This window comes from Grammomys surdaster, unplaced genomic scaffold (genome assembly GCF_004785775.1).
Source record: "Grammomys surdaster isolate TR1022 unplaced genomic scaffold, NIH_TR_1.0 148, whole genome shotgun sequence".
NCBI classification, from domain to species: Eukaryota; Metazoa; Chordata; class Mammalia; order Rodentia; family Muridae; genus Grammomys; species Grammomys surdaster.
Genome location: NW_021604606.1, coordinates 1762110 through 1789676, shown reverse-complemented (window position 1 = coordinate 1789676; position 27567 = coordinate 1762110).

The following is a 27567-nucleotide window of genomic DNA, read 5'->3' as shown; positions in this document are numbered from 1 at the left end:
TTATATATAATTTATTTTTTTCAAATTGTAATTTATACTCATTCACACAGGGGTTATAAACACAAAAAGGCAGGACGTGGGGAAGGGGACGACACTGGAGTGTGAGTGTTCAGGAGGAAGGAGATGACACTGGAGCATGGGTGTTCAGGGAGAATACAGATAATTTTCAGAACAGGGTATCAGCTGGGTGAGGGTCCAGGGGATAGGTCACTATGACTCTGCCTATGATTCACTTGTCTTTATCTAAGTTGGTAATATCTGTCAAGGCTACCTATTTACAAGGTCTATGACTACTCAGGCTGGTAAATCGTCATAAAAACTGCCTGTTTACAATAGCTTATAGCCATCTGTTTCAGTAATACTTTAAAGTAAACAATTTTAAATATCCATATAAAAGAAAGAATATATAGTATTTTTTTTCTGTGTCTGCCTGATTTTCTTTTAATGGTACTGTCTACCATTTCCATACACTTTGCTGTAAATAATAGGATTTCCTTCTTCTTTGTTGCTGAATAGAACTCTGTTGTGAATTAAATACACCATATTCTTTTCACCCATTTATGCATTTATGGGAACAAAGGCTGATTCCATTCTTTTAGCTGCTACAAATAGTGCTACAATAAATGTGTGTGTGTGCAATTATCCATTAGATGTGTTGATCTTATTTCCTTTGGCTACATGTCCAGAAGTAGGATGCCTGGATTACATGATTGATCTAATTTTAGTTTTTTCAGAACCTTCCATACTATTCTCTATGAAGGCTCCACAAATTTATATTCCCATTAACAGTATATAAGAGTACCCTTTTCTTGGGGAACAAAATATTCACAGGAGGTAAAGGGAGGGAGGGATTGGGAGGAAGAGAGGAGGGAGAGGGGAAAAGAGGGGCCAGGATCAAGTATGAAAGGAGACAAGGGATGATATACAGAGGGTCAGGAAATTGAATAGAGGTATGTAGCAATGGGGGAAGGGAAACTGAGGGTAGCTACTAGAAAGTCCCAGCTTTCAGGAAAACAAGAGGCTTCCAGGACCCCACAGGGTGTCATTAGCTGAAATGCCCAACAAAGGGGAGGGAGAACCTGTAGAGACCATATCCAGAGGTTAGGCAAGGCCCCCAGTTGAGGGAAGGGGCCACCTACCTATCTTCAATTTTTTATAAATGAAATACAGAAAAAAGGAGTGGAGCAGAGACTGAAGGAAAGAGACTGCCCCACCAGGGGATCCATCCCATATACAGACACCAAGCCTAGACACTATTGGTGATGCCAAGAAGTGCTTATTGACAGAAGCCTGATATAGCTGTCTTCTGAGAGGCTTTCCCAGAGCCTGACCAATACAGATGCAGATGCTCGCAACTAACCATCTGACCAAGCATGAGGACCCCAATGGAAGAGTTAGAGAAAGGACTAAAGGAGCTGAAGGGGTTTGCAACCCTATAGGAAGAACAACAATGTCAACCAAACAGATGCCCTCATGAGCTTTCAGGGACTAAACCTCAAACAAACAAACAAACAAACAAAGAAAAAAACTAAACAGTAACATGCATAGGTAATATGGCCAACGCCACAACAGTTTACATTGTGTTAAAACAGATGACCTGACAAAATGAACAGAGAACTAACTAGACATCTGGGATGAATTCCCTATTTTGTGTAGTATTGGTAGAAACAATATGGGACACAATGAAAAAATGTTTATTGTTATCTAGACAGGGAACAATGTGCATATAACAATACAGTCAATAAATGCTTCCTTGAATCTTGAAGTCATAACAACAAAATTGGAGTTTAGAAAACATTTATGTCTGTTGGAGGTAGACTCTACAAGTTCCCTCTCCCCATTGTTGGACATTTCATTTAAGGTGCTTCTCTTTGAGTCCTGAGAGTTTCTCACTTCCCAGGTTTCTAAAGGGTACCCCCCACCTCCTCCTTACTGAGGTTGCTTGTTTCCAATCATTCTGCTGCTCCTCAGGGCTTCACTTCTGTTCTGCCCAATACCTGATCATGTTCCCCTTTCCTCTCTCCCTCCCCTCTCCTGCCCAGGTACCTCCCTCCCTCTGCCCTCCTGTTACTTCTTTCTTCTCCCTCCCAAGTGAGATTGAAGCATCCTCACTTGGCCCCTTTCATTTTGTTAACTTTCTGGAGTTCTGAGGATTGGATCCTCTGTACAGTTTTGCCTAATATCCATTTATTAGTGAGCACATACCATGCATGTTCTTTTGGGTCTGACTTACCTCATTCAAAATATTTTCTAGTTTCATCCATTTACCTGCAAAACTCATGATGTGCCCGTTCTTAATAGGTGAATAGTATTCCATTGTGCAAATGAACCACATTTTCTGTATCCATCTTCTGTTGTGAGACATCTGCGTTGTTTCCAGCTTCTGGATATCACGAATAAGGCTGCTAGAGTCCACCTCCAGTTGAAAGACAGGGCATCAAGTGGAGGGATGGGATTGGCATCCTACAGTCAAAAACTCTGGTCCAGAATTGTTCCTGTCTAAATGAACTGCAGGGACAAAAATGGAGAAGGGACTGAGGGAAAAGGAGGTCCAGTGACTGGCCAAAATTGGGATATATCTCAAGGGGAGGCTTCAAGGCCTGACACTATTACTGATGCTATGGTATGCTCACAGAGAAGAGCCTAGTATGGATGCCCTCTGAGAGGTGCAACAAGTAGCTCACTGAGACAGATGTAGATACTTACACCCAACTAATGAATGGACAGGACCTGGGGACCCCTCTGATTGAATTAGGGAAAGGCTGGAAGAAACTGAGGAGGAGCGTGAACCCATAGGAAGACCAGCAGTCTCAACTAACATAGATCCCTGAGATCTCTTAGACACTGAGCCACCAACAAGGCAGCATATACTAGCTGATATGAGACCCCTGACACATATACAGCAGAGGACTGCCTGTTCAGGCCTCAATGAGTGAAGAGATGCCTAATCTCTAGAGACTTGAGGCCCCAGGGAATGGGGAGGCCTGTTGGAGTAGGGCTGTAAGGGGTGAGGAATGTGAGAGTGGGGGGTGGGGATATCCTCTTGGAGATGGGGAAGAGGAATGGGATAAGGAGCTGTTGGAGGGTGGATCAGGAAAGGGGTAATGACTAGAGTTTAAAATAAGATAAAATATAAAAGATAATTTATAGAAAAGAAAGGAAAATAACATTTATGTCATAGTGGTCTTAAGAGGCTAGCACTGGTGATGCTGAGGTCAATATCTATGTGCTATGGCAGAGCTTTTCTCAAATAATTCTTTCTGAATGTGGCTAGAACCTGCCACTGGCTCCTCATCAATAAAGTATAACAAAAGTGATGACATGCTTATTCTCTTGCTTGTGTTACGCTATATTAAACTGTTTCAATAACCCAGAAAAGGGGGTTTTCCTCTTTGCCTGAGGAAGTGTATAGTTGTATTTTGAGAACCCACATGGGAAGAGACTGGGCAAACCCTAAGAAGTGAGAGCCACTTTTAACCAATAGTTGGGAAGAAAGTGAGGGCTTCAGTTTTATAATCGCAAGGCACTAAATCTGCCAACAAGTACATGAGTTTGGAAAAGGACACAAGGAATGAGACTTTCTAGTGATTTTATGTCTACTTGTCCAACTATCTCTTAGGCACATAACCTGCGAAACAGTTGCTGTTTACATTTAGGGATACAATGGGACATAAGAATCAGAGCAGATAGAAAACAGCATAAGGCACTTAAGGAAAATAATCTTCCAAGAACTGAATGGCCTGGAAGGTATACAAGTATTCAGTAATAACAAACTCATATTCAAATTAGCATTGCAGAGACAGCATTAAAACTAAAACAAGATTTTATTCTGTGTCTTCATTTGCAAATCTGCCAACTATGAAAAGGATCATCCCATTTCCTTGTGACTAGTCAATACATTATACAGTTCGTTTGTAAATCAGTTTGTTGGTTAATAATAAATTTGCCTTTGGCAACCAAATAAGTCCTCTTTCCTTTTCTTTCTTCTTTGTAATAATGGAACATAACAATGAGAAGAACTTATAGTTACAAGCATTAGTGTTTACTGGAGCTAGATTCCTTATACCAACAATGCTTTATTCTGTCCACTTATTACATAAACAGATTATGTGCTTTTGTAGACTATATGTAGATGTCAACCCAAGAGTCAATGACAGTTTAGAGTTTGGTTCCCACTGGACAGAATTCTTTAATATACTGTCTTTAAAAATTGTAACTACCTTGTAGGACATGTGGGCTGGTTTCAAAAAAGACTTACAGTTAAAAGGAACAGAAAAAAAAAAGACTTAGCCTGGGATGGCAGCCAACACTAAAACTAGCATGAAAGATTGAGAGCTTAAGAACTCAAAACAAGTACTTCTCTGTGATGTTAGAAAGATACATTAGCATTAAGACCACCCACTTTCAGATGCTAGGCTATTTCAGTTTAGTGACTAAATTTCATCTTTGTGTCTTCTGCACTGGTGTTGATAGCTATCTGCTGAATGAAGACAAAAAATCCTTTTCGTTACAAAAACATTCCATTGAAAATGGATAGAATGAAATCTCCATGGGCTATACACAACCTCCCTCCCACTACACAAACAAACACATTCTTGCACACATGCAGGCACAAGAAAGACAGGATCTCTCCATGTAGCCAGGCTTGCCTCCAACTTACTGAAATCTCCCTGCTTTCTGCCTCTCTGCCTCTGCCTCTGCCTCTGCCTCTGCCTCTGCCTCTGCCTCTGCTTCTGCCTCCTAAATTCTGCAATTAAGAACATATACAACCCAGCTTGGCCTCTAAATATATTTTAGTGGTGTATTTTCACAATGAAAACCAAAATATCACAAACAACCTGTATCTAATTTAGAACTATTGGAATTAAAACAACATGTAATTGTAGTTCTTAGAGTGTTTAATGTACTTTTCCACTTCAATTTTGATGCCTACAATCTTCTTTAGCTGTCATTTATCCTGATCTTTATTAAAAGCCCAGAGGGAAAAAAGGAAGTAAAACTGAGATTTTACAATTTTTTTGTATATGTTCATGTAATAGATGCACTCAAAACAAATATGGAACAAAAAAAGGTATCTCTGAAACAGACTGAGCCTAAATTGAAGTTAGCTCCCCTCTCTGAACTTTGACTTTTTTTTCCTCACCTCTAATACAAATTCTACCCAAGAGTCCTTTAGATTCACTATCCTATGATTTGGTTCTAAGTGGCTGCACAAGCTGAAGCACTTACTAACCACATATGTTACTGAAAGTTGATCAGTTTCTCCTGAACACCTAGCGGTAAAACAACATCCTGCTTTTTATTCTACCTATGCTCTGGAGCAGAAGCTCAGATTACTGGGCTCTGGACTTAGCCAAATTGTTGCTTCTGGCTAGAGCTGTTTGCAGATGATTTGATATTTAAATGCCATGGAACATTTCCAACAGAGGCTGCACATTTTAACCACATGAAAAAAACATATTTTATTGTTACCCAAGCCTTAGTCTCAGAGGTTCTTATTTAATACGGGTTGACCAGCTGTCCAAGTGATTCTAAGCAAAGACTGTGCTTGACGGTGGTGAATCTCAAGGTTCAGCATTAACCAGTTACCTAGAAGGATAAGAAGGACTGGCTGCCATACTCATCATACTCATGGGATATGGGATGAATTCCAAAATTTGCAGTTAATATTGCATGCTTTTGTCCAGAGACCTTGCTTTGAGGACTATTAGCAATGAGAAATATTTCTGATACTCACCCAGAGTCCAAATTTTAAATCATGATTCTACCATTACTATTGATATAATCTTAGGAAAATAGTTTATTCTCTCATCCTCAGCCTTTTTATAGCAATACTTAGACTTCAGGGCAATACATAGTGGTACCAATCAGTTTAGTACAGTTCCTGGCACAGACTGCCATAACAAATACTACTTTTATTTGTTGCCTCTGGCTAGGTGGTCTAATTAATTACATAAAGTCACACACACACACACAAACACACACACACACACACACACACACACACACACCAGTCTGTGCCAAGGCCCTGAGCAGTCCCAGGAACTCAGCTCTGCACCTAATTCCAGAACACCCAGAGGTGGCTGGACTCCCAGGAGCTTTAACATGCCCAGGATCGTAGGATGCTGAAGGAGCATGGTGGCTGCCAGAGCAATGGGTGAGACATGCTGATGCTCAGACAAAGAACGAAGCTGACCTGTGAGCTGCTTGCTGAGTGTCCTGACAATCGTTACTGGGAGGCTGTATTGGACATATGTTCCTTACTCATGTTTGCTAACCTATACCCCAGATGGGACAAGCTATCTTGCCTCAAGTTTTTAGACTTTGTGGAATAGAAAATCAAAAAGAGAAGCTATAATGACTCTTGCATTTTTCTTAAATATTACCAGATTGGACTCAATCATGGACTGGTCAGAAATCAATCCAATACTGCAAATCACACTCTTCATTTGGAAGGCTGGATCTGGACATTTTCAGAGACATATTTGGAAGTTAGCTATAGTTCTCTATGATGTTATGCTAGCAAGAGATAAAGTTGGGATAAGATCTGGATTTCAAACAAGTGTTAGTACATGTGTTAAGGCTCTTTTAATTGTCAAATTAAAATTACTTTTGTTTCTTCTACACTACTTAATGTAAATTGCGTTGATTGTACACTTTCTAATTGTGTTAGTGTGTTGAAACCCTGTATGTCTGTTACAGTGGTCTATCAACCAACTTTTTTTTAATTGTCCTGAATATCACAGAACCTTGGTATTCAGAAAAATTTTTGCAAGTACTAGAAGAAGTAAGTCAAGCTTTATGCTGAAGAAAGAGGGTAGTGGGCTTGATTATTGCTGGCATAATAGCTTTAATTGCATTAATTACTAGCACCACTGCTTCTGCAATTGCTTTAACACAAGAAGTTAAGACAGCTACCTTTGTTAATCATTTAGCAACAAATATTACTAATGTGTTGAATATATAAGAGGATTTAGATAGGTATTTGGAACAATGAATTGATACTCTTTATCCTATTCAAATTATTGGAAGGAGGGTCAGAGTTTAAGAGTAAGGAGCCATCTCAAGTGTCATACCAAATACCATTGGATTCATGTTAGTTCTAAAATTTACAGGGGCAGTCATTATAATTAAGAAAAAGTTTAAAGACACAGGGTATTTGGCATAAAACACCTCTCTGGATGTTTTAACTTTGCATAGTGAGATTATGAATTTACAGAATGCTGCTCTGCTGAGCTCTGATGCTGCAGATACTACTGATAAAATTATCCATGACCTGAGGTCAGTATTTCCATTTTGGTCAAGCTTCAAGAATGGCATATATAGCTGGATCATGCCAGCCCTTTTTGTCCTGAGAATACTTTTATTCCTGTCCATTGTGTGAAAGCTTGTCTTTAACAATATCAGCATGTTGGCAGCCAAAGTACATGGCTTAAACCTGAAAATGGACTCCCAGAAAGAGTTATCAAATTAACAGACTGGGAAGCCAAGGATAGGTAAGATTCTGCACAGACCCTTACCAACCTAAGACATAAGTGTACTGCTTTTGATAATGCATATTCCATGATGGGTAAGGAAGGCATTCTTGTCAGAATGACCTAAGACAGGCTCAGTATTGTTTATGAGATAAAGAGGGAGATGTAGAGGGCTGTTGGGGCTGCTTCACAGGAATATGATATTGGCCAAGGACAAGGATGTGGGCTTCAGGCAGGAATCTGACATTAGGCTAGAACAAAGAAGTAATTTCAGACAAGAATTCAAACCATAGGCTAGAACAAAGAAGTACTTTCAGGCGAGAATCTAAATCTTAGGCTAGAATAAGGAAGTAGGCTTCAGACATGAAAATGACTTTGGGCTAGGACAGAGAAGTAGGCTCAGATATTTTGGTCATCCTGATAAGCCCTTAAGAACAGTGATCACGGGAGTGTTCACAGAACTTGGTTTATTGCCTTGCTTGTTCTTTGACTATTTGTGTTTATTGTCTTGCTTGTTCCTTGACTATTTGCATCTATTGTACTGCTAGTACCTCAACCTAAAACTGACCTTAATATTTGCATGTAATTAAAATGGTATAAAAGCAAACCAGAGGAGGTGGGATGGGATAGGGGGTTTCTAGGGAAGGGAAATGGGGAAAAAGGATGCCATCTGATACGTAAATAAATTTTAAAAATTAAATAAATGTACATTTTAAAAATAATCTGTAATAGATTCTTAATACTCCATCTATGATGATTTTAGTTTTCATACAGTCAAGAGTGAAATACTAAAATATTTCCTTAAAATGTTAATGCTTTGGTCAAGTGCTGTTTATTTTCTTCAGAGACCCAAGTGTATCAGGATCCTTATTGACCAAAGTGAAACTTCTAGCAGCGATATTTTTATTTAGATATATGAACACACACAACAGCTTTCTTTCCCTTGCCATTTGTTTCAGTTTGTACGTTCAAAGGACTTTAAGAATGGATTTCCAAAACCAAAGGTGAATACTGTGAGGTAAGCAGGCCCATGGGAGAAGCTGTTGTACATGCCACTAGATAGGAGGAGGGTACCAGACACTCGGCATTCAGACTGGTGCTGGTCGAAACAAGACTTGGAATATGTTTTGTGTTTTCTGTGGGACTTACAATGACTCTTGTTACTAAGTCAGCTTCAAAAGGTATTGAATGACTTAGCTATGCAAAGATTGTTTAAAGCAAATGTCTTCCTGTATCAATAGTTTACCCAGAGGCAAAATCTATATGGACTGTTCATGACTTCCCATTCCCCCTGATGCCACTATATAATGCCCTTCCTTTTCTGAATTCCTTGCAATACATGCTGGTCATCTGCAACATTTCTTTTGTTACAGGTTTTGTTTATTACTCAACTTAATCTACTCTTAACATTTCACCTATTTATGCATGCTCTTACTAGATAGTTAGCACCTAAAAATCCTTAACCTGTTCCTTCTTCTATGGAATGTTCTTAAGAGCTTCAATTCTCAGGCTATTTATTTTGCTGCCTTTAATATAAGCAACTTACATTTACATGGATAATTCCATTTCCCTTCCGAGCTGTAACCACAGTGTCCTTTTTTATGAAGTCTATGCATTTCCATTCTTTGTAAAATTGTCTTGACAAAATTAACATGTAATCAACATTTTTAAATAACTGCTAGATTGTCAGGAAAATTCCTCATAATCTTATTCTGTCAGAATAAGATACAGTCTATTCTGCTCAATATACTTGGAGGATAAAGTGAAAAAATTAAGCTTGGTACTGCTATCCTTGGCTCTCCAAAACCAACTTTGATACTACATGAACAGGATGGCTCCCACCTCACCAATATCCCTGCTATGCTCTAGCATATATTCATGTACATTCCATTTTGGGGCTTTTCTCAGCAACTCTCACCAAGTTTCCTTACCTCACCCCTACCAAACAAAGAAAACCTATTTCTTCCCCTTCTCTGGAAAATTACCCATTAACTTATTAAAACAAGTATTTAGAGCTTTTGGAGGGTGGGTAGAAGACCAAATAAACAAAACCAAGCCCCACAACATGAGTTAAGCCTTCACGTCTTAACTCAATCAGAAGCAGGCTGATTTTTAGGTCCATCCAATCAGGAAGGTAGTTCCTTCCCTTGGGTTTTGACCAATACTAGAAACTGAAAACTAGTGACCTTTAGGGTTCAAGTGCCACCTTGAAGCATGGTTTTTTCCAGTAGTTTGATGAGTTAATTGGCCCATGAGGCCTGTCCATATCCATCCTCATTGATCTTTTAACAGCACTGTAAAATACTCTAAAAGCAATTAGGGTAGTCCAGAGATTGTTCAGACTTATCTTTACACCTCAAAGTTTTTGCCATAGACCACATTGACCAGAGCTGTCTTATAACAATTTAACACATCACCGTAGCTACTACATAATGTTTGTTTTTTCACAGTTTTCAATTAGTTGCTACAATTATTATTTTCCTGATGCCACTTGCAGAGCATTCTCTCTTCAAGCTTATTTTCCTGTCCCCATTGTGTATGATCTGCCAATAGCTCTTGACATTCTTCAATACAGATCATCCCGTAGTACCATGTATGCTTTTAACTTGTAGACAAGGACTTACAGATATAAACGTTAGTTCTCGTTACAAACCAGAACTCTTTGTTCAATTATATCCTTAATTATAGTTGAAGAAATGTGATACTGCCCTAATTGCCAAAACATTGACCATTAGAAAGCCATAAAGAAGTCTAGTATTCTTACTTCTTTAGTTCTCCATAAGGCATGAATGGTATGCTGTCACATACACATATCTATTGCTATATACAAGCATTTCCCTTTTGAGGGAAAAAAACACAAAAAAATTCATTAGTTTCTGTTCACTAGTCATTTAAGTATATAGCTACAAATTAACGGCCACAAACATTTTCCAGGGAAAAACATTAAAAAAATTATCTCTTCCCTTCATGTAACACAGCTAGCCTTCACAGTACTCCAGTGAAGAAAAAAAGTGACATCCATTATGATGGGAAAAATGAGCTTTTCCTCTTTGGGCGACAGCTCAATTTTTCATTGGCCAGTCTAGTAAAATATGTAAATTCTTATTTGTTCTAAGCAAGGCCTTCCTGGCCCACTCAGGTTTTCCTCCAATAATACCTTTACTCCCCCATTAGAATTTAAAGTTGTAGAGTCTTTGAAGAGCAAGCAAGGTTTTGAATGGCAATCATTCACTTTAAATCATGTGTTGTCTATGTAAAGAGGAAAGGATATAGAGGGAGGGCTGGGAATTATGTTTACTTATATTTTGCAGTAATGTATTAGAAATAACTTAAGTGTTCTTGAATAGGAGAGAGGTCAAGTACAATATGACACCTTTTGTATATATATATGATAATTATGCCAAGCCAATATGTCTTGATGTGGAAAGCTCTATAAGATATACAGAATATGTGAAAGAGAAATTTGCATCAAATACATACAAATTTTCTCATGTAGGAAAAACAAAATATATAAGTATAAATGGATTATATGGTTTTCTGTAATATGTTTGGAAAGTGCACAGAAAATTGCTACTGTAAATATTTGGACAACATTTATGATTCTTTCCCTTTGTTGTTTTCTTGCCATGATAGGGATCAATGACAGGGGCTTGAGTTTTCTAAGCTAGGGGTTGTATGTGTGGTGCTGGGATAGGAATTGGAGCCTTGTACATATTAGGCAAGTGCTCTATGACTGAGATATATCCTCAACTTTGATTCTGTAATTTTTAGTAATGAATATGTTCATATATTACAGGTATTATTTAAAAAGTAGCAATTAAAATTTAATTGAATAAGAAAATAATGATGGAACCCACTACTTTGCATATCAACCGAAGAAATTAACTGGAAAAAAATTGAAAACCCAATATAGAAAGAATGTATAAGAGAATGTTCAAATTTTAATAATAGTTGTTTTGTCGCTATAGGATAGTGACTTCATGGATAAAGCCTTTTGATGCCAATTTTTCCTTTCATGACATATTTTTCACATAAGAGAAATTTGAAAGGACAATTAAATTATCCAGTGGTAACTAATTTGTTAGTCTCTACTGAATGATGCTATTATTTTCATATTGCTAGGAAAGAAATATGTCAGACCTTGAAATTTGGAAGTCGTTATTAATTTAATTACTGTCTTTTGACAAGGACTTACTATGTAGCTCAAAATAGTCTTTAACTTTTGAGACTCTGCCTCAGTATATTTCACCACATCTGGCTTTGCATTTTTTGTGACTGTATCTTATTCTGCTTAAATGAAAGCAATTAACCATCTCCAAGCTTAGTTTACTAGTCTGTAAAATGGAAGTAGAGACTTGATGTGCCTGGCTGCAGGGTGGGATACACAAGGGAATCTACCCTCTCAGAGGAGGAGGGAAGTAGAGATGGGGGAGTGACTCTCAGAGGGGTGACCTGGAGGGAGAACAGCACTTGGGGTGTAAATAAATAAATAAATAAATAAATAAATAAATAAATAAGATGGAGGAATACTGTGACTACTATGTGATGACTGAACAGAAAATAAGTTTTTAAACATTGAAGATGCTCAGTAATACTTCATTCTTTTCATAGTTACTCAATGTGTCTCAGGATGGACCACTTCTTCATAGACTTTGATATTCATTTGTTTTCCTTACACAAACTTGAATCTTCAAACTTTGTGTAATTACAGTTAATATTTAATTTGGATAATTCTTTTAAGGTTCACAAGCATTTCACAGACTATACTTTAAATCCTTTTACATAATTGTGTGAATTTCATTTTGTCTTTCTTCCACTTGAATGTCCAGGAATAAGGAGGTCGATAAATATATTATGAAGAACATTTTCACAAGAGTCTGGCAGTACTCTTGAATTGCCTTACTTTACTGAGTACAGAGACCTTAAGATTTCTGCTTAAGCACTTCTCTATCAGTTAGCTTTTGCTGTGGAACAAACACTCCAAAACTCAGTGACTTAAAATAGCAAACACTTACTCAGCTCATCATTTTGATAGCAGCCCTTATGATGTGAGCATGGCTTTGCATACCTGTCTAGGTTTACCTGTCTCTGGAACTGGATACGAAGGCTGGGATAGCTAGCACATGCCTTCACGGGTATTGTACCTTCCAGCAGGCAAAGCAAATTTTAAGAATGGCTAATTACAGGAGTGGAGAACCTGACTCAATCTTTTGATTGCAGAAACTATAGCAGAGAAAGGGGAAAGACTGGGGGCATTTGTATAGACTAATCCAAATGTATAACTAATTAGCGAATATGCTACAATGAGAAAATGCACTGATGACTGATTAGTCTAGACAAACTACGATATAGTTTTGTCATAAAACAAGATAGACTGACAGCTGAATGTGTTCCTAATTTTCTTTTGATCTCTTAATGTCTTTTGAAATGCATGACATTCAGTCCAATGACAAAAGTGAAGTTTCTTTTTTATTTTCTCAAGATCTACCCACCATAGAGTTATCTATCTCAGAAAAGTAGAATAACTTCTTAGTGACATTCTTAAAGAATGATGGTAAAACCTATTTTCTATGGACTAAATCTAGGACAACACTTTTGAAAAAGATGAGGGGGTGATGACAGTATACATAAGGACATTAATGTCCCCAAATCAGTCACGAATGGAAAGTTAAATACAAATACTCACAACAGTTTAAAAAGTCTGCCTCAGGCAATCTCAGAAAACATTTGACATTTTATTTATTGGAAAAAATGTAGCTTTTTGTAATTAAAAGTTTTGACAACTGAAAGTGACTTTAAGACCTAGTAAAATCAGGTCAGCAAAGCTTATGATCATCTCGACATTTTTTTTTTATAATGTTAACAGTGAGGGATTGGAAGCTGTGGATTTTTATTTTTACTTGTAATAGGTGTCATAGAGTGAAAAGGTACCCCAAGCGAAACATTTTTAGGTTGTAATGATGCCTAGGCTTGCAAAAGCTTAAGGAATCTAAAAGAAGCTTTATTCATGTCCTACTTTCATAAGGTGACTATACAAGAAATTGGCCCTATCGCAGTAGCGTTTTTAAAGAAACAATTCTTCTCTGATTTGGCAGTAATATAGTCAGTAGTGTCCATGGGATTGAGATAGCTACCTATAGAAGATGATCAAAGGATGACTTATGCTACTATGGTCCTCACTTCCCAAACTGGTCGAGTTTCATGCATCCATATTGTGTGAGTCTACCTCAGTGGATGCTGCAAGAGTTGTATCATTGATCATGGCTCATTTTAGATACTCTATGCAACAATGATGTCTTAATTTTTTTCCTGCATCCTAAACTTCTCCTGACTAATTACTGGCTGATAGCCTTGATTTATTCAAATGGATCTTCAGTCTTCAGTGTCTTTTACTAAAGATCTCTGTCTATTCTCTAATCAGCTTCCTGTATTCGTTTTTGGCCTATGAGAGGGCATTTTTTTTTTTTGCTTCTTTCCATATGGTAAAATGACAACAGATTCAGCTCAGGAGTTTCAGAAATAAGACGTATTTTTGAATGCTCAGTTTCAGTTGCAAATATTTCTTATTTGTAAGAAAAGCAAGAGACCATAAATTTACATGTTAAAAAGAGCCTTAATGGGACACTATGAAGCAGCTCCTGAAATCAAAGGAAAAGTCCAACAACTAAGTCTTAGGAAAAGACAAGATCTAGAGAAACTTCAGGGGTGTGTGAGTAGGGATTGAAGATGTTTCCAAGATTCCCTGGGTTTGTACTGGTTTGATTGTATTGCATTAGTTAAAAGGAAGGTAAGAAGTGTTAATAGGTTGTTGAAGAACATGCTTTGTGTGTGTGTGTGTGTGTGTGTGTCCAAGAAGCTTTTAAGCATTATTGTCAAAATGAGGAGGTAAGAATGATGACTGGGAGAAGCTGGTAGATGTACCTTTACTTGGAAACATGGATTCATTGGTACATTTGGTCAAACATCCTTTTTTTTTTTTTATATAAGTCAAGATTTTTTTCTTTTCTTTTTTCTTTTTAATGTTTCACCACCCCAAACACCTTAGAACTGCTCTACATGGTGGTGGTGGTGGTGGTGGTGGTGGTGTATGTGTGTGTATATGTATGTGCGTGTATTTACCAGAGCTAATTATCTGGATGTGGAGCACAGGGCTTTAAGCCTGTGTGAACTGGAAACTGTTTTGTTATCAGCATGTGTGTGCATGTATGCAAAGGCCAGAGAAGAACTTTGGTTGTCATACATCTGGTGCCATTTTATCTTCTGTATTTGAGACAGAGGTCTGCCCTCAGCCTGAAAATCAACGAATAGGCTAACCAATCTGTCCTGTGACAACCAGGGATCCCCAGTACTGGGATTATAAATATACAGCAATATGTTCACTTTTTTACATGGGTTTTGAATATTGAGCTCAAGCCTTCGTACCTATAAGATAAAAATTATACTGGGTGAGCTAACTCCCTAGTCTATAAAGGCGTTCCAAGCAGCCTAGCTTTATAAAATCATTGTTTGCAATCATTAAACAAGTATAAGTTAGTCTTTTAAAAATAACCAAAACATAGAAGAAAATTTAGGCAATAGAGACAACTTCCTCTCAGACTTGGTATTTTAGGTACCTCTTAACCCTACTATAACATTTGTGACATTGTACAGACATCGCAGGTTGTATTTAGGAATATGCATATGTTTTACTTAACAACAACTGATAAAATTAATAGACCGTGAATTTAAAAGAAAGCAAGGAGGGGTATGTGGGAAGGCTTGGAGGGAGGAAAGGGAAGGGGGAAAATGATGTACACTATTATTATATTCTCAGAAAGAAGAAGAAATACTTTTTAAAATGAAACATTTATTTTACTTTAACTGCAAGTGTTTCTAGTAGAGGGTCTTTAAATCTTAAAGGCATGAACTTTCTACGGTCTATATTAATCTCCCATGAAACTTCCTGGTTTTGTGAAGACTGTCTTCTTTAGGAGTTTTCTTATGATGCTATATATACAGATTTCTGAAGTTTTATTTGTATATGTCAATTACGCATCTTAATGCTCTTCATTATGACATTTCATATATGTATAATTTTCAATCACACTTTTTTTGTACTCTTCCTACTGCAGAGATTGCAGTGATAGACCTCTGTGGCCATAGAGGATGTTTTGGCTACTGTTTTTTGTTTGTTTGTTTGTTTCATTTGGTTGGGTTTTTTTACTATTTAATTTATTTAAATATCAAATGTTGTCCCCTCCCTTCTGATCTTCATTCTGCAAACCTCCATCCCAACCACATTTCCCTTTGCCTCTAAGAGGCTGTTTCCCCACTCACCCATTGCCTCCCGCCTCTCTGCCCTGGAATTCCCCTACACTGGGGTATCAAGCTTTCCCAGGACCAAGGGCCTCCACTCCCATTGATGCCAGAGAAAGCAATCCTCTGCTACATATGCAGCTGGAGCCATGGACTCATCTTTGGTTGGTGGTTTAGTCCCAGGGAGCTCTGAGGGGTCTGGTTAGTTGATATTGTTCTTCCTATGGTGTTGCAATCCCTTTCAGCTCCTTTGGTCCTTCCCTAACTCTTCCATTAGGGTCCCCGGGCCCAGTTTGATGAGTGGCTGTGAGTACCTGCAACTGTACTGGTCAGGTGCTGGCAGAGCCTCTCAGGGGACAGCTATACCAGGCTAATGTCAGCAAGCATGTTTTGGCATCAGCAATAGTGTTGGGGTTTGGTGTCTGCAGATGAGCTGGATCCCAAGGTGAGGCGGTCTCTGGATGGCCTTTCCTTTAGTCTCGGCTCTACTTTTTGTTCCTGTGTTTCCTTCAGACAGGGACAGTTCTGGGTTAAAATTTTTGAGATGGGTGAGTGGCTACATCCCTCAATTGGGGGCCATGCTTATCTACTGGAGGTGGTCTCTACAGGTTCTATCTTCCCTCTGTTGGGTATTTCTGCTAATGTCATCCCCACCAGGTCCTGGGAACCTCTCCCTTCCCTGGAGACTTGGACTTTCTAGTGGCTACCCCAAGTTCCCCATCCCCCACTGCTACATATTTCTATTTATTTTCCTGACCCTCTGTACTTCTCCCCTGTCTCCTCCCATATCTGATCCTTCCCCTCCCCCTCTCCCTCCCAGGTCCCCACTCCCTCTACTTCCTGTAATTATTTTGTTTCCCCTTCTAAGTAGGATTTCACATCCACACTTAGCTTCCAAGTGTTTCCTTGAGTCTTTTTTGAAGAGAGTCTTATATAAGTGAATGAATACATAAATAACATTTCTAGTTCCAGGTAAACTTTAGCACACTTGAGAACCAACAGAATCATTGGGAAGATATTGATGTACAAGAAGGTACAAACAAAAAATCCCTTGTGTTGGAGAGATTTAAAAACCATACACAGAAACCATTGATTTTAGTGAAATGTCACCTGACTAAATACTCTCATATTGAGCACAGCTAGAGGAATCAGAGGTAAGTTTCCTGAAGTGACAGGATTAAGCTGAGTTGAAAAGAGCAAAAGAAGTTGGCCAAGTGAAGAAAGATCAAGAGTATTCCAGACATGAGCCACAGCATGATTAAAGATCTGGGTGTGTGGAACAAAGTGTTTTCTGGATTACTGTACTGCAAAGACCAAGGCAGGATGACTGGAGAGATAAGCAACTGCTAAATTACACTGGTGCTAAAGAGTAAGAATGCTTTGGAATGAGGCTGATGGCAGGGTGGGAAAGGCTCAGGAAGCTCCTGTTTGTAATGGCTTCTCTGGTGCTGTCTGCAGAGACTTCTATAAGTTCTTGCACTTCACGTTGGAGTTAAGCTAATCATATTCCCAGTTCACAGCAGTCATTATCTCATTTGCTCAAAGGTCTTCTTTTGATCTCTCTCTGTATTTTGTTGTTTTTGATAAAATTTCTCCGTGTTTCCTGGTTCTTCATTCTCATCCTACTGTATCTGTGCATATCTGTTTTTAAAAAAGAGTACATTTAAAAACATACATTTTATATTTTCACTTTAGAGCAACACAGTGAGACATATTCTACTTAGGGTGATTGTCTGGGGGGACGTCAAATGTGTTCACTCTTTACTGGAGGTACTGATTTTGATTACTTTGATCTGATTTTTATCCCTGCACCCCTCCCTTTTCTTCCTCTTCATCATTGTGTGTGTGTGTGTGTGTGTGTGTGTGTGTGTGTGTGTGTGTGCATGTAAAAGCCAGAGAGGAATGTGCTCCTCAATCAGTCTCCACCTTATTTTTTTGAAACATGTCTTTCACTGAGCCTGGAACTTACCAGTTTAGCTAGAATGACTAAGCACCAAGAGCCAGAGATCCTCCTGTCTTTCTAGCCTCAGGCTCTTTCCTCAGGTGTGGAATTATAGGCATGTGCTATGTCACCACCATGCCTGACATTTTACCTGGGTGCTGGAGATCAAACTCAGGTCTTCATGATCATTCAGTGAGCACTTTACTGTCTGGGCCATCACATCAGCCTGGTCTGTATTTTTTTTTAAATATGTGCCTAACACTTAAATTTACTTCCTGCTTAATGCAGTTACTAGAAAGGCATGAAGGGCGTTTTAGCTGTTTTTTCAGCTTTTAATTTCTGCCCCCAGGACAAGCCATAAAAAACACTCAGACCATCTCCTTCTTTCAGAGGCAAGCACAGACATACCTATGGGGCTTAAGTGTGGTGTGTGGTCAACACATTCTTGTGATCTGAGGAGCTCAAGCAGTTCCTGATCCAGGGCAGGTCAGAGGTAGAAAGATACATTCTCTCTTCAGCACACCACCAGAAACTTCAGATAATAATTCACTTTTAGATATTGCTTAGAATTGGCTTGATCATAGAATACAAAGGTAAAACTACATACAAACAGTAAACAAGAGTCATTTATATTGTTCAGAGCCTTCTGTTTTTGATTTTTAAATGCTCAAAATCATGTGCTACACAAAGGGAAAAAATCAAGCCTAGTTTTAACAAGGATCTAAAACAGTCACCTGTTTAATCTCTCTCCCTTGAGACTGCCTGTGCAAACTCACCTATCAGGTTGAACAGGGGAAAACAGAGCTTGGGTGTCTGGGGGGATTAAAGAGGGGGAAAGTATATTCACTAACATTTCAGAGATACAGTCTGCCTATGTATATTTACAATATACAGACAGGTTTTTGTAGATGAATGTCCTTGTAAATGGTAGCATGTGTATACTTACTCATTTACAGTGACTGACGGTTATGCTGTTTCGTATTTAACCAGGTACTCCAGGCCTGGGAAATATAACACAACTAGCAATTACTCAACACTCTTCCAAAGGGAAAACATCAGTGCCCCCATCAGGGGAAAACAGGAGATGCAATGAAGTAGTCAGAGCATACTGGTTTAAATACACTAACCATACACTTTCATGACTCTGCCCATATTCACTGTTCCCTGCATCTTGGAATGTGCCCAACTTCTACTCCCTTCCTCCTAATTTGCCTGCTTGAATCTATGCAATGTCAAGCCAAAATGATCATTTCTTTGACAAGGGTGGCTTGATTTTCATTCATTGGAATATTTAACTAGCCTTTAAAAGATAATTCCTCTATTATTAACTTGTGTCCCTTATTATATTCTCATTTTTATTGTATATAAATAACACACATATATAAAAACAATTTATATACACACATATATGTATATATACACATATATAACAATGTGTATATGTATACACATATATAAAACAATATTATTAAACACTAACCCCTTACTACTCCCACTTTATAGCCACTTGTAATTTCTATTTTACTTGCCTTTCTATTCATTTGTCTATGAACTACATGTAAGTGGAATCATGTTTTTTCCCCCCTTTGGCCTGGCTTGTTTCATTTGGCATAACACTTTCAACATTCATCTATGCTGAAATATGTATCAAAATTCCATTCCCAGGTATCTGGTACATTCTAGAGGGTACCCCCACCTCCTACCTCCAAGGTTGCCTGTTTCCATTTGTTCTGCTGGTCCTCAGGGCTTCACTCCTGTTCCCTACTCCTCAATACCTGCTTGTGTTCCCCTTTTCCCCCTCTCTGTCCCCTTTCGCACCCAGGTCCCTCCTTCCCTTTACCCCCTGTAATTGCTTTATTCTCTCTTCCAAGTGGAATTGAGGTATTCTCACTTGGGCCCCTCAGCTTGTTAACCTTTTGGAGTTCTGTGCACTGTATCCTGGTATTTTGTACTTTTTTTTTTGCTAATATCCACTGATTAGTGAGTACATACCATGCATGTCATTTTGGGTCTGAGTTACCTCACTCAGGATATTTTCTAGTTCCATCTATTTGCCTGCAAAAACTCATGATTTCCTCATTCTTAATAGCTGAGTAGTATTTCATTGTATAAATGAACCACATTTTTCTGTATCCATTCTTCTGTTGTGGAACATCTGGATTGTTTTCAGCTTCTGGCTATCACAAATAAGGCCGCTATGAACACATGCCCCTGTGGCATGGTGGGGCATTGTTTGGGTATATTCTCACAATGGTATTGCTGCGTCTTCAGGTAGTTCTATTTCCAATTTTCTGAGGTACTTGCAGATTGATTTCCAGAGTGGGCATTTCTGTCCCAGAATTATTTCTGTTTAAAAGAACCACAGAGTCAAAAATGGAGAAGAGATGGAGGGAAAGGTGGTCCAGTGACAAGCCCAACTTGGTATCCATCTCAGGGGGAGGCTCCAAGGCCTGACACTATTACTGATGCTATGATGTGCTTACAGACAGGAGCTTTCCATGTCTGTCCTCTAAAGGCCCAGCAAGCAGTTGAAAGAGTCAGATACAGATACTTACACCCAAACAATGGACAGAAGCTGAGGACCTCTGTGGGAGAGAATCAAGGAAAGGTTGGAAGAAGCTGAGGAATGAGGCAACCCCATAGGAAGACCAACAGTCTCAACTAACCTGGACCCCTGAGATGTCTCAGACACTGAGCCACCAACCAGGAAGCATACACTAGCTGATATGCAAACCCTTACTCATGTACAGCAGAGGACTACCTGGTCTGGCCTCAGTGGGAGAATATGCACCTAACCCTCAAGATACTTGAGGCCCCAGGGAGTGGGGAGGCCTGGTGGGATGAGAGTTGGGTGGGGGACATCCTCTTGTAGACAGAGGAGGAAAAGTGGGATGAGGAACTGTCGGAGGGCAGACTGGGAGGGGGGATAACAACTGGACTGTAAAAAATAGATTGAAGATAATTTAAAAAATGAAAAAGAAAAATATTCATTCCGCTTTAAGGCTAATATATATCATTGTATGTGTATACCATATTTATTGATCAATCTATCAAAGGATGGTTTGTTTCCTTCTTTGCCTATTGTGAAATTTTGCTTAGAACATTGGTGTTTGAGTGCCTTCTTTTAATTGTTTTGGGTAGTGCTCAGAATACAATTGGTAGATCATATGGTAGTTTGTTGTGCCAGCAAACATTCCTGAAACCCCAAAAGGCCACCAAGGAGCCAAATCTGATGCAATTGTATTAGGATCTCTTTATTCAAGCTTGGACTTGGGCCATGCCACCATCTCTGATGCCAGAGATGGGAAGGAGCTCCTCGTTCAGTTTTAGGCAAGCATTTATAGATGCAAGAATGGGGTATCTAGCCTGGTACACATCTGATTGGTGGGCCATTATGGCCTTTAACATAATTGCCTGGTGCTGAAAGTCAAACCGTAAACTTAACTTCTGTTTAACTTAACTACCTGATTGGTGATTGTTAGAAAGTCAAGTGTCAAGGGCAGACTTGTAACCTGGGGGTACAGATTTGTTGGGGAATAACCTGGAAACTGTGCTAAACACAGATTTTTGGCGGGTTAGCCTGAAAACTGGTGTTAGTCACCGGTTTTGTTGGGGGTGGGTAGACTGGAAACGTGCTAGGTACTGGCCTGTTAACTTCAGTTCAACCTCAAGTCAGGTTCTATAAGATGGAGTCAGAATCCAAAAGATTTGGGGTCTTACTTTCATGATTACGTCTCTCACTTTTATTTAAACAAACAAACAAACAAACAAACAAACAAGCAAGCAAACTGTCTGAACAATAATAATGTAAGAACTACCTATCAAGAGATCCTAGTCAAATGCTATAGCTGTATCTTCCAACAATTCAATCTAATCAACCCAATCTAACCTCTTTTAGTCTGAGCAACACACCAAGTACAGGATGAGGTCTCTCAAAATATACGGTTTACTTTATTGGGTCTATAATAGAATTATTTCAACTATTCATTTGTATCATTTTCTTTTTTGGTTTTTTGAATAACCTAATATTTTCAGCAAAAGGTCCCTCTTCTGCTCTCAAATGTTGATTATCTGTGACATATTCCTCTTCATTATATACAGGGAGGATTCTTTCATCTTTTTGTCTACTGCATGCTCTATGATATCTTTTTTGTCTATCCTTGAATCATCGAACAGTCAGCGTTTGTAGTTCATTTGCTTAGTGTGGTTAAGATAGTGTAGCATTATTTCAGTTTCTTGTTCTTGGAATGTGAACAGAAATGATACAAGCCACTTCTGAGGTCAAGGTACAAAATATTCCATGTAATTACTATGTATTTGTCTATCTATTAGCTGAATGGCACTAGCAGGACCTTAGAGTTGCAAAGTAGAGGCTCTAAACCACAAAATTACAACTTGAAGGACAGTGAGTCAGAATAAGTGCAGGATCAAAAATATTCACAAAATACTTTGTGGGAGAAAGAAATTTACTTATTTTATGAAGCCATCAAGATGAGCTATTTTAATATCGTTACCCTTTTGGTTTGACAACTCTCATGAATAAAGACATCACCATTCTATTAACAACTCTTCATTATTTGTACCACTGTGTCTCGGTGCAGATGCTCACCCCTTGATTAGCCAGCATCTTGGGTTTCTCCTCTTCCTTGCTTTCTTGGTCACTTGTCTTAGGAAAAAGTAGGTAACAGTGCCCTAATTCTATACTGGAAGGGTATTAATTCCATGCTTGATAATCCATTTGGGACTGCAAGCCCCACTCTAAAAACTTTCTTAGCAGGCTTAGTAAACATACATAAATATGATCTCTGATAACTTATCATGACATCCCCAGGTATTGAATAGCACACATATATGACATTATGTTGCCTAGTTATTCCTTATTTTACAATGATTAGGGTGCAGAACTCCTGTTTTTAATTACTATTAGGTTAAAAGTCATTAATAACATCATAGTGGGAATTCTGAATTGTTATTCATTCTGTATCTTCAATACTACCCAACATACACTGTCTTGCATGCTGAAGCACTCAGTGGATGATGAATTTAATGAGGAGGACAGCAGGAGATAGGCCATGTCTTTCAGCTTGTCAACATAGATTCATGATGTACAGAGAGGTTGATACAATATTAACCTTTGCATTATGAGAGAAAACATTTCCTAAACTCTTGCATAGAAACCAGGATGAATCATTCCATCAAATTAGTGAGGCATAATTGTGTACATAGTTATTGAATGTATAGTTTAGTGACTTTTGGAAAATATAGACAAAATCTTTAGAACCATATTATGAAACAATTCATTCACATCCAGAAAACTTTTATTTTCCTTTAAGCATGTTAATATCTCTTTTATCGTTTATACTCCTGTTGGTCCAGATACACACTGATCTTATTTTTATCACTGAAAATATTTTAATCATTTATTTATTTATTTATTTATTTATTTATTTATTTATTTATACTCCAGATTTTATTCCCCTCCCGGTCTACCCTCTGACTGTTCCACATCCCATACCTCCTCCCTGCCCTCTGTCTCCATAAGAATGTCCCCACTACCTACCACCCATCCCACCAGACTTCTAAACTCCCTGGGGCCTCCAGTCTCTTGAGGGTTAGGTGCATCGTCTCTTACTGAACCTAGACCCAGAAATCCTCTGCTGTATCTGTTGGGTGCCTCATATCAGCTGGTGTATGCTGCCTGGTTGGTGGTCCAGTTTTTGAGAAATCTCTGGGGTCCAGGTTGAGACTACTGGTCCTCCTACAGGGTTGCCCTCCTCCTCAGCTTCTCCCAACTTTTCCCTAATTTCACTACAGGGGTCAGCAGCTTCTGTCCATTGATTGGGTGCAAATATCTATATCTGACTCTTTCAGCTGCTTGTTGGGCCTTTTGGAGGGCAGCCATAATAGGCCCCTTTTTGTGAGCGTTCCATAGCCTTGAGACCTCCCCTTAAGCTGGATCCCACTTTGGGCCTGTTGCTGGACCTTCATTTTCTAAGGCCCCTCTCCATTTCCATCCCTGCAGTTCTTTCAGACAAGAACAACTATGGGTCAAAGTTTTGACTGTGGGATAGCAACCCCCTCCCTCAATTGATGCCCTGTCTTCCTGCTGGAGATGGACTCTACAGGTTCCCTCTCCCCACTGTAGAGCATTTCATCTAAGGTTCCTCCCTTTGAGTCCTGAGAGTCTCTCACCACCCAGGTCTCTGGTGCATTCTGGAGAATTTTTTGTATGTTCTAAAAGTTTACACAGATAAAACGCATATGGCATGTGCTGCTTTCATCTACTATCTTTAGTTCAACTTTATGCTGGTCAGATTTACCCAGTTAGTACACACACCGGCACTTCCCTTCTTCCTATTGCTGAGTAGCTCTCCATTGTACATACATTTCCATGGTGCATGTTCGCATTGTTTCTAGATTTATAGTAGATGGCTACTATTAATATAGCTATGATTAAACTGCTATTAAACCCCAAACAAATCTCCATGTAGACATATGTCTCTGTTTCTTTTCAATAAATACTTGGAAGTGGAATAGCTAGGTCATAGGATAGATGCATTTTCTAAGTTTACAAGAATCTTTAGTACTCAGTAACTCACAACAGCTGCTGTTTCCTGCACAATCTTGTACAAGATCAACCAAGCCAATATTCTGGCATGAAGTATGAAGGGATTCTTGAGTTCCCACTTCTAAATGTAGATCAATGGACAGTTGCTGACTGCTGGGGCAAAGGGAGGTGGTTTTCCTTAAGGGCAGGTTATCCATGCTCTAGTAGATGGCTTCATACCCAGGAGTATATGAGGACAACTTGGGTGTGTTTGTTTGAGTGTGTGAATATATATCATCATGAATACACATACACCACACACACACACACACACACACACACACACACACACACACACACACAGAGTAAAGGGTATAAAGTTGGAGTGGAGGGAGAGAGGTAGAAATTTGTATCTAGGAGGAGTCAGAAGTGACTATAATCAAAATAAATTGTATAAAATCAACAAGCAATAAACTATTATGAAAAAAAATCCCTAAAAACGTAGCTTAAAGTAGATGTGCCATTTTTCACTCCAAGCAGTAGTGTGAGAGGCGTAGCTCCTCCACCAAGTTGTCAACTGATACTAATAAGAGGAGAGAAACTCAAAGAGGTCAGGAGAGGAAGGGAAGGACATAAGAGGGAGACATAGCAGAGATGTATAAGGGAGAGGAGACAAAGAAGAGGGGAAGAGGTGGGAAAGAAACTGAAGTGGAGGAGGGGGAAAGGGGCAGAAAATGGAAGGGAAGATGCAAAGAACTCTCTTAAAGAAATTCAATGATAAATACAGATCATTTTATTACTTAATTTATTTTTGAGACAGTGATTTACTATGGACTCCAGGTTGGCCTGGAACTCACAATGTTGTCCAGGCTCATCTCAAACTTGCAGTCTTGTTTTGTCAACCTTCTGAGTACTAAGATTACAGGCATACACCATCACATGCCACAATCTGCTGTGATATTTCACCAACTCGAAGGCATTGCCTTTCTGGGGATGAATATAAAGCAATATCCATCCTGTTGTCGAAAGGCTGTTATGAGCATGGAGTTTAGAGAGCTGATAGATTTCAAGTATAATTGGTATGGGAAAATACCATTCTGAAGGAATTCTTTTTATTCTAGGACCTGACAATAATTTTGAAGTTCCTGTTCATGTTATATAACTTGGCTGCTTGGTATTTGCAGAAAATGTGTTTTTTTTTCGTTTGTTAAAGCATAAGAAGGAAGGATTTATTCACTGTATGCATATCAACATAATGATTAGAAAATGGGAAATAGCCAGTAACTATGATAGATAGTATGGAGAGAGAGGAAAGAAGAGTGGTGCATGCATTTTTAATGTCACTTCTGCCCAAACAGGTTCAAAGCTGATTTTGTTCAGCAGTGAAATATAATGAATACTTTTTGGCATATGATTTCCAGACCTAGTCTTGCTAGGTAAAATCATGGTACTTCTAGCAATGATGAATTTGAATATAGAAAATCAACATAGATTTTTTTTGTGTGAGGACAAACACAGGGTGTTCAAAAAAAATCTATCAGAAGTGACTGTTGTTATGAATTCTTGTCTAGCTTCCAAGTTATTCTCTTTGCTGAAACAATCCCCGATACAGAATTTGAGACTGTTTAGGAAATAACTCATCAGCTTGAAACCTAGAGGAAAGTAAACAAGCTGTGTTCTTAGCCTTGCTGTGAATTCAACAGATAGTGTTACACGAGGGAAATTGGTAGTGCAGTAGAGGCAGCTTATAATAAACTCACATTAAAGAAACATCTGTGTAACTTACCACTAATCAACTTTCATCAAATACCCTCACAGTCATTGCCAAGGCAAGGGAGGTAGATTTCGACCATCCTTTTCTAATTAGGCCCCTCCTGCTACCTATTTATGATCTCTTTTTCCCAAGCATATGTCCTTAACAATTGAATTTGAGGAGTCTTGTGTGTGTCGTACACACAGAAAATGTGATCTCTTATACATTCATTAATTTAGCGAGTATTTATTGATGTCCCAATGTTGTTTACCAACAGTAGTTCACAGTGCTGAACAAAGCAGAACAAAATGAAACAAGATTCTGCCTTTATACCAGCAGGGGGAGACAGACACTAAAACAAGAAACATGTCCATTCTAGGAAAGTGTTAGATACATATGGAGAAGGAAAGTAAAATAATGCAATTGAACAGTGTTGGGGGCAGGGAAGGGAATTCAATAGGATGCTGCTGCTGCTGGTAGTAGTGGTGGTGACGATGATTATGATGATCTGTTATATGTATTAGCATGATTGAAGACAGAATTCACCAAACTGGCAAAGTAGGATTTACCTAACTACTCCTAACCTTTTCACTACTATGACAACTAAAACTGTCAAAAGATTTCAAGATAAACCATTTTGTACTAAATTGAAATTTGACTAGAATTAAGTTCTGTGTGAGTAGCGACACAGCATGTTTCTCAGAACTTGCTGTTTGTCAGGTAGTTGGCCAAGAACAAGAATTAAGGTCCCAGCACTGCTGTCTACTTTTAATGATTATGTAAATTCATTCTTACCATTATACAGTGCATATACTGAATGATAGCCTATTTCTATCCTTTTCTTGTAAGTAGCATACCATTGCTAGTGCCCAGAAGTATTTTTCATAATGTAGTTTTATTCCTGGTCTAGTATTTTTCTATGTGTTATGATTACTGAACAAGTGTAATATTTAAGTATATTTACCTACTTTCCAAGACTTCCTTGTGACAATACTTCAAGGACATGGGTGGTTTCATCTTTAAAATGACTTGGAAAAGGTAGAATTTGGTACTCATAGGTACTCATATGTAAATTGTAGGTTCAGAGGACACACATAGATGCCACAAATTACCATTTACCCACTAGAAAACATAAACTTTAACATTCTCATTCTAGAGAAATATAAAATGTTTTCACCAATTCTTACATTGTCATTCCTTTTAGTTTAGTACTTTCAAAGAAGGCTCTTGTCATCTTACTGTTTTCAATTGCCTTTAGCCCCCCCCCTTTTTGAGACAGGGTCTTATTATATAACTCAGTCTACCCATAAACTTGAATTTCTGCCTCAGCTTCCCAAATGCTTATTCATTGATGAAACTTCTAACATGAAAGTTCTTATCATTTTTGTTGCTTGTTTTTAGCCAGGGTTTCTTTGTCCTAGGCTGAATTTGAACACATGATCCTCTTGCTTATGTGGAGTACCTGGATTACAGATGCCACCATGTCCAGAAGGTCATCTTCCTTCCTTCCTTCCTTCCTTCCTTCCTTCCTTCCTTCCTTCCTTCCTTCCTTCCT